The following is a 6,000-nucleotide window of genomic DNA, read 5'->3' as shown; positions in this document are numbered from 1 at the left end:
AGGACCCAGTTGCACAGGGCGGGGTCGAGACCCAGAGAGAGTGTTGTTGTCCAGATCACACCCCCATTAGCATCACCATGACCCTGTCTTGTTTCGACCAATCAGAGATGAGCTCGCTGTCAGCAGGTGTGATCTACATGCTGTGAAAGTCATCACAGTGACAGACCGCACAGCACAGCAAGACAGCAGCACACACACACACACACACACACACACACACACACACACACACACACATATACACGCATCAACAAGCTCTAACAGTCTCACGTCAGAATGTTTTTCAAACTTCCAATTTTGATAAATGTATCCAGCCTGCTAATTGTCTCCATGGTTCAGCAGGGCCAGCGGGATGTTGGGGGAAGGCGGCGTTACAGTAAAACTGCATTCACCATGTGGATACACACACACACACACACACACACACACACACACACACACACACACACACACACACACACACACACACACACACACACACACACACACACACACACACACACACACACACACACACACACACACACACAAAGGCTTTTAAAATGCTTCTCCATCTGTTTATGTAAATGAACTCCGACCTTAGCTGACCTCTGGGTGTGTAGTTTGACAGTTAACCACTTAATGTGTGTACTTTGAGTGTGTGTCTGTGTGTGTGGTGAGCTATTGTTTCTGTATGAGTACAGTTGAACAGCAGGTCACAAACAGCAAGAGAGATAGAGGGAGGGAGGGAGGGAGAGACAGAGTAGGTGGGAGAGAGAGAGAGAGAGAGAGAGAGAGAGGGAGAGAGAGAGGGAGGGAGAGAGAGAAATATTTGAAATGTCTCTATTGTGAGTGTAATGTTTACTGTTAATTTCTTATTGTTTATTTCACTTTTGATTATCTATTTCACTTGCTTTGGCAATGTAAACATATGTTTCCCATGCCAATAAAGTCCATTGCATTGAATTGAGAGAGAGAACAAACAAGAAAATAGAACGAGATAAAGAGAGAGAGCCATATGCTACTTTCAAATCCAGATCAATTGTTCTTTGTGAGGAATTAGTGTGTGATTGCGATGATGGTCTATTTCCATTGGCTATCTCATGATGAGCTGGGTCAAAGGTTACACAGAGCAGTGATCAGTCGATATGACCATGAGTACTGGATGAATGGACTATTGATCCCCCTCTCTCCTGATCATTCTGTACTGAACACTGGCTTATTTGACCTTACATAGATCTCTGTTTACCAGTATCTATTCTAGATAAGACTATATACAGCACCAGTCAAACGTTTGGACACACCTGCTCATTCAACGGTTTTTCTTTATTTTTGACTATTTTCTACATTGTAGAATAATAGTGAAGACATCAACACTATGAAATAACACATATGGAATCATGTAGTAACCAAAAAAGTGTTAAATAAATTAAAATATACTTTATATATGAGATTCTTCAAAGTCGCCACCCTTTTACATTGATGACAGCTTTGCACGCTCTTGGCATTTTCTCAACCAGCTTCATGAGGTAGTCACCTGGAATGCATTTCGATTAACAGGTGTGCATTGTTAAAAGTAAATTTGGGGAATTTCTTTCCTTCTTAATACATTTGAGCTAAGCCGTTGTGTTGTGACAAGGTAGGGGTGATATACAGAAGATAGTCATATTTGGTGAAAGACCAAGTCCATATTGTAGCAAGAACAGCTCAAATAAGCAAAGAGAAACAACAGTCCATCATTACTTTAAGACATGAAATATTTGTATTTATTATGGATCCCCATTAGCTGCTGCCAAATCAGCAGCTACTCTTCCTGGGGTCCCGTAAAATTAAGGCAGTTTATACAACTTAAAAACATTACAATACAGTCACAGATTTCACAACACATTGTGTGCCATCAGGCCCCTATTCCACCATGAAGTCAGTCAATGCGGAACATTTCAAGAACTTTGAAAGTTTCTTCAAGTGCAGTTGCAAAAATCATCAAGCGCTATGATGAAACTGTCTCTCATGAGGACGGCCACAGGAAAAGAAGACCAAGAGATACCACTGCTGCAGCGGATGAGTCCATTACAGTTACCAGCCTCAGAAATTGCAGCCCAAATAAATGCTTCATAGAATTCAAGTAAGAGACACATCTCAACATCAACTGTTCAGAGGAGACTGCGTGAATCAGGCCTTCATGGCCGAATTGCAGCAAAGAATCCACAACTAAAGGACACCAATAAGAAGAAGACACTTGCTTGGGCCAAGAAACACGAGCAATGTACATTAGACCGGCGACCTTTGGTCTGACCTTTGGTTTGATGAGTCCAAATTTGAGATTTTTGGTTCCAACTGCCGTGTCTTTGTGAGACACAGAGTAAGTGAACAGATGATCTCTGCATATGTGGTTCCCACCATAGCATGGAGGAGGAGGTGTGATGGTGTGGGGGTGCTTTACTGGTGACACTGTCTGTGATTTATTTAGAATTCAAAGCACACTAACCAGGATGGCTGCCACTGCATTCTGCAGCGATATGCCATCCCATATGGTTTGTGCTTAATGACCCAGCACACCCCCAGGCTGTGTAAGGGCTATTTGACCAAGAAGGAGAGTGATGGAGTGCTGGATCAGATGACCTGGCCTCCACAATCCCCCGACCTCAACCCAATTGAGATGGTTTGGGATGAGTTGGACCGCAGAGAGAAGGCAAAGCAGCCAACAAGTGCTCAGCATATGTGGGAACTCCTTCAAGACTGTTGGAAAAGCATTTCAGGTGTAGCTGGTTGAGAGAAGGCCAAGAGTGTGCAAACACTTTTTTGGTTACTACATGATTCCATATGTGTTATGTCATAGTTCTGATGTCTTCACTATTTTTCTACAATGTAGAAAATAGAAGAAAAAAATAAGAAAAACTCTTGAATGAGTAGATGTGTCCAAACTTTTGTCTGGTACTGTACGTATCTATGATGAATATGCTGTATATCTATCTTAACCCTAACCCTATCCTTAACCTCACAGTAAACGTAAAACCTAAAGGGTTTATTATTCTTGTGAGGACTTCTGATGCTCACAAATATAGTAAAACACACACACACACACACACACACACACACACACACACACACACACACACACACACACACACACACACACACACACACACACACACACACACACACACACACACACACACACACACACACACACACACACACATTCTTCCTCATCACCTTAAACTGTCTTGGTGACAAACCCCATGGTTATAATGTAATCACCTGAACTTGTCAGAAGAACATGCAAATTAAATTTACATTCTAAGTGCCCGAGCAGAGAATGAGATTGTGTGATGTGATGACACTGTAGGACAATGCTGCCCTCTGATGTCCAAGTCACAAATAGCACCTAGTTCTGACTGTACCAACCATAAACATACAGTACACCAAATGCTATCAACCATAAACAGTACACCAAATGCTATCAACCATAAACAGTACACCAAATGTTTCATTTGGCTCTATACTCTGGCATTTTAGATTTGAGACCACATTTTTCATATGAAGCGTCAGTAGAGAATGTCAATTTTTATTTGATGGTATTTTCATACATATCTGTTGAACCATTTAGAAATGAAAGCCATTTATGTATCTAGTCCCCACATTTAAAGGTGTTTTAAGAATTTGTAGAAATTCACATCTATGTGTTATAAAGAAGTCAAAAGTTTAGTATTTGGTCCCATATTCCTAACCATGCAATGATTACATCACACTTGTGACTCTACAAACTTGTTGGATGCATTTGCTGTTTGTTTTGGTTGTGTTTCAGATTATTTTGTGCCCAATAGAAATGAATGGTAAATAATGTGTCAATTTGATTGTAAATACTAATAGAATATGTTTCTGAACATTTCTACAGTAATGTGAATGAATTGTGAATAATGATGAGTGAGACATAAAAACATACCCCCCCAAGACATGCTAACCTCCCCTGTTATTGTAATGGTGAGGGGTTAGCATGTCTTGGGGGCATGATATAAAATGCTAACCTCCCCTGTTATTGTAATGGTGAGAGGTTAGCATGTCTTGGGGGCATGATATAAAATGCTAACCCCCCCCTGTTATTGTAATGGTGAGAGGTTAGCATGTCTTGGGGGCATGAAGGGGGGTGGGGGGGTGATCATAATGTTATTAAACATCATTGGTCCCAGAATAGTCTTCCTCTCTCACATTTATCCATATGAATCCAGTGACATTAAGAGCAAGGCATTCCTTCTCCTTCAGACATCACATTAAATATAATAGGTTGTGACATTTCAAATCAAAGAGTTGTCAGATGGTTTTCACTCATATTCACCTAGGTCCTAAAGTGAGTTACAGTCTTCGCCTGTGTATCTCCAGGTAAGAATCGACTAGGTGAGGCCGGTCCGAGCTCCCCATGATGTGACATTGTCATGATGTGATTGATATCCCAGGCAGGGCAGTCTTGAGGGAGTATAGTTGGAAGGGATGGAGTTCCACAGTCTGCTGTCCCAGATGTCCATGTGTGGCCGCCGGCCTCTCCAACGAACTATGACCTCTCCAGATGGTGACCTCATGATCCCCCAGCAACCCAGCCCCAAAGTCAGAACTCTGATTTAGTTGGATTGATGTGATTATGGTAATCTTGTGAGTTTGATCCTACATTGATGTGGTGCTAGACAATGTTAATTGACTAATTGCTTAAGAGTAGCCTAAATACCACACGTCAGAATACATATGTGTGTACGGGTGAGCATGGATTTTGTGCGTGCTTGTTCTATACAGTGTGTGTGACTGTGTGATTATGTTTATTAGAGATTCACACAAGGACAATCTCTTCAGAAATCCTTCCATTACTTCCCTCTCTTCTGTCTTATCCTCCTCCTCTCCTGCTGATAGCTGAAGGGGGGTGGGGGGGTGATAGTAATAACAGCTCTTCCGAGCAAGGGACCTTTCCAGAATCGCAAAGGTCATCATCCTCACCCTCTTTCAACCCACTATGAGTAGTCCATCACAGGGAAAAGAACACCAGCACAGACAGAGGTTATTATAAAGTTATTAACAGCATCTCATAAACCCTTGCACATGGTCAAACCCATCCAACAGTGATGACATACTGGGACTCAGCTGGGTGGCCATAAAAAAAAGGGATTATGACACGCGGCTGTTCCTCCCACATCAAATTAATGAATCTATTCCAAACATTAACCTTGCCTGCTACACATTTGTGAATATTTAATTATCCCCCTGCCTGCCTGTCTGCCCCCACCCAACATGTTGTTTGACTAATGACTGGGCTCGCCTCATCAAGCTCATGACAATGTAAACAGATGGGAGGTGGGGCTGGGCTCCGTGCCAGGCCTCCAGACACCAACGGGCTGAATAAACACAGACATATGCTGCAGCTATTCACACAGCTCAGAGGGCCTCCACGTAAACACTCTCAGGGAATATGGGTGACATCAAATTTAGTGTGAAGTTACCTGATTGTTGAAATTGTTCCCCCTTCAGCGATTTCATGGACATTTAGGCTGCGTTTACACAGGCAGACCAATTCTGATATTTTTTCTCACTAATTGATCATTTGACCAATCAGATTTTTAAAATCCTAGCACGGAGCCCAGCCCCACCTCCCATCTGTTTAAAAAATCTGATGTGTAATGATCTGATGTGATTGGTCAAACGACCAATTAGTGGAAGAAATATCAGAATTGGGCTACCTGTGTAAACACAGCCTTGGGGTGTGTGTTTGTGTGACAGAGCGAGAGAGTAGCTGTTATTTTAAACAAACTGTCCTATGACATGAACTGCCTTGGTTTCAGCAGATGACTCTCCAGATAAATGATGCAACATTAAACATTCCACTCTGTTCAGGCTCTGCCTGGACAAGGGAATACATACAACACTGGCTTTTGTTCATGCTACATTTTAATAGTATAGCGCTTTGAGTATGACCACATTGGGGGCTAAGACAGACAAGACGAGACAGACAGGTGTGGGCTCACAGTGACATCATAAGCC

Source organism: Oncorhynchus gorbuscha, linkage group LG04 (genome assembly GCF_021184085.1).
Source record: "Oncorhynchus gorbuscha isolate QuinsamMale2020 ecotype Even-year linkage group LG04, OgorEven_v1.0, whole genome shotgun sequence".
NCBI lineage: Eukaryota > Metazoa > Chordata > Actinopteri > Salmoniformes > Salmonidae > Oncorhynchus > Oncorhynchus gorbuscha.
The sequence above is the reverse complement of the archived record's forward strand: the minus strand, read 5'-3'. Positions refer to the sequence as shown.